Below are 2,980 nucleotides of genomic sequence, written 5' to 3' on the forward strand. Positions count from 1 at the left end.
TCCGTTTTCACATGTTCTATCTACACTTCTGTTAAAATGCAGTAATCATTTATTCTTCTGTTGTTTGGATACTTTACATTAGTTTTGGATGATACCTTGAATTTAGGTATCGATTTGATACCAAGTAGTTACAGGATCATACATTAGTCATATATATAATGTGTATTTTAAAAAAGGAATAAAATATTTTTTGATGATAAAAAAATATCAACGTAATCATAGAAGTGTCGACGAGATACGCTCTTGTATTTGGTATCATTACAGTGGATGTCAGGTATAGATCCACCCATGGCGTTTGTTTACATTCAGGCGCGCCAGCTTTTGTTAGCGGTGACACCTGTGAGCTATCGTATCCTCCTATGGTGTGTAGTGAAGCATGTTTAGCTATTCCTCGTCCTCCAGAGATGATACTTGTGAGAAATTTACTTTATTTGTCGCCATGGAGGTGAGGATTAGTGATTTAGAAGTCGCTAAAACACTGCAGACTGGGGCTGGACGTTAGCCGCTAGCTCTCGAGCCATGTCTTAAAGCACCTCTTCCTGAGGGCGTTTCAGTGTTCTAATTTCACCTTTACAACCCATTGTATCCCATTGGGTTGCGTTTTTTCTTGCCCTGATGTGGGATCTGGAATCTTGTAACGACTTGGTATCAGATTGATACCCAAATCTGTGGTATCATCCAAAAGACAGCAGAATAAGTAATTATTACATTTTAACAAAAGTGTAGATGGAACATGTTAAAAGAGAAAGTAAGCAGATATTTCTATATCCCCTAAAAGGGTGGGGGGGTCTGTCACCCACATCTGCGGCCCTCTCATAGTCATTCACATTGACTTCCCACTGGGTTGTGAGTTTTTCCTTGCCCTTATATGGGATCCGAACCGAGGATGTCGTTGTGGCTTTTGCAGCCCTTTGAGACACTTGTTATTTAGGGCTATATAAATAAAAATTGATTGATTGATTGAGCTGAGTGGGCTTCACGGTGGAAGAGGGGTTAGTGCGTCTGCCTCACAATACGAAGTTCCTGTAGTCCTGGGTTCAAATCCAGGCTCGGGATCTTTCTGTGTGGAGTTTGCATGTTCTCCCCGTGAATGCGTGGGTTTCCTCCGGGTACTCCGGCTTCCTCCCACTTCCAAAGACATGCACCTGGGGATAGGTTGATTGGCAACACTAAATTGGCCCTAGTGTGTGAATGTGAGTGTGATTGTTGTCTGTCTGTCTGTGTTGGCCCTGTGATGAGGTGGCGACTTGTCCAGGGTGTACCCCGCCTTCCGCCCGATTGTAGCTGAGATAGGCGCCAGCGCCCCCCGCGACCCAAAAGGGAATACGCAGTAGAAAAAGGATGGATGATTGATTGACATTAAAAGTAAATGAACAAGTAGATTAATAATTAATTTTCTACCACTTGTCCATAATAACTTTGATGAAATAATAGAATTGAAAATGACACAATATGTCACTGCATATGTCAGCAGACTAAATTAGGAGCCTTTGTTTGCTTACTTACTACTAAAAGACAACTTGTCTTGTATGTTCAGTATTTTATTTAAGGACAAACTTGCAATAAGAAACATATGTTTAATGTACCCTAAGATTTTTTGTTAAAATAAAGCCAATAATGCATTTTTTTTGTGGTCCCCTTTATTTAAAAAACTACCAAAATATTGGTATCGGGACAACACTAGTGCCTGTATACTGGTGATCCATTTTTTTATAAGATTTGTGTTTGCTTGTTTCATTCTGCCTTAAATCTGAAATGCAAATGTCTGCATGAGTATTTCACCATTAAAGAAACCTTGACCTTGAGTTTGAGTTGCCGTGTGCTAGATGTGCGGTGTATACTTTCATGACACCGTGAGTCAGTCTTGTGTTGAGTAATGACTCATTCCTACTGTTTTCCCAAATAACGAACACCTTGCTGTGAGCAAGTGGATGACATTCTGACCATATCTTGGTAAATCCAAGAGCCCCACAATAATATATATATATTTTTTATCACTTAAAGGCCTACTGAAATTAGATTTTCTTATTTAAACAGGGATGGCAGGTCCATTCTATGTGTCATACTTGATCATTTTGCGATATTGCCATATTTTTGCTGAAAGGATTTAGTAGAGAACATCGACGATAAAGTTTGCAACTCTGGTCGCTAATAAAAAAGCCCTGACTTTAGCAGGAGGAGCAGACGATGACGTCACCGGTGTGAGGGCTTCTCACATCCTCACATTGTTTATAATGGGAGCCTCCAGCATTAAGAGCTATTCGCACCGAGAAAGCGACAATTTTCCCATTAATTTGAGCGTGGATGAAAGATTCGTGGATGAGGATATTGATAGTGAAGGACTAGAAAAAATAAATAAATAAAGTTACAAAAAATGCAATCGGAGCGATTCAGATGATTTTAGACACATTTACTAGGATAATTCTGGGAAATCCCTTATCTTTCTATTGTGTTGCTAGTGTTTTGGTGAGTTAAATAGTACCTGACAGTCGGAGGGGTGTGTCCACGGGTGTGTTGACATCAGTCTCTGAGGGAAGTCACGGCAGCTGCATGGACGGCGCAAGCTCCGCAGTTCTCCGGTAAGAGGCGACTTTTTACCACAATTTTCTCACCGAAACCTGCCGGGAACCATGTTCGCTTGACCGCTCTGATCCATAGTAAAGCTTCACCTCCGATAATTTTAAACAAGGAAACACCGTGTGTTTGTGTGGCTAAAGGCTAAAGCTTCCCACCTCCATCTTTCTACTTTGACTTCTCCATTAATAATTGAACGAATTGCAAAAGATTCAGCATCACAGATGTCCAAAATACTGTGTAATTATGCGATGAAAAGAGACGACTTTTAGCCGCAAGTGGTGCTGGCTATTATGTCCCCTCCAACCAATAACGTCACAAACACGCGTCATTATACGCGTCACAATTCCGCAACGTTTTCAACAGAAAATTCCGGGCGAAATTAAAAATTTTAATTTAGTAAACT

This window comes from Nerophis ophidion, linkage group LG03 (genome assembly GCF_033978795.1).
Source record: "Nerophis ophidion isolate RoL-2023_Sa linkage group LG03, RoL_Noph_v1.0, whole genome shotgun sequence".
NCBI classification, from domain to species: domain Eukaryota; kingdom Metazoa; phylum Chordata; class Actinopteri; order Syngnathiformes; family Syngnathidae; genus Nerophis; species Nerophis ophidion.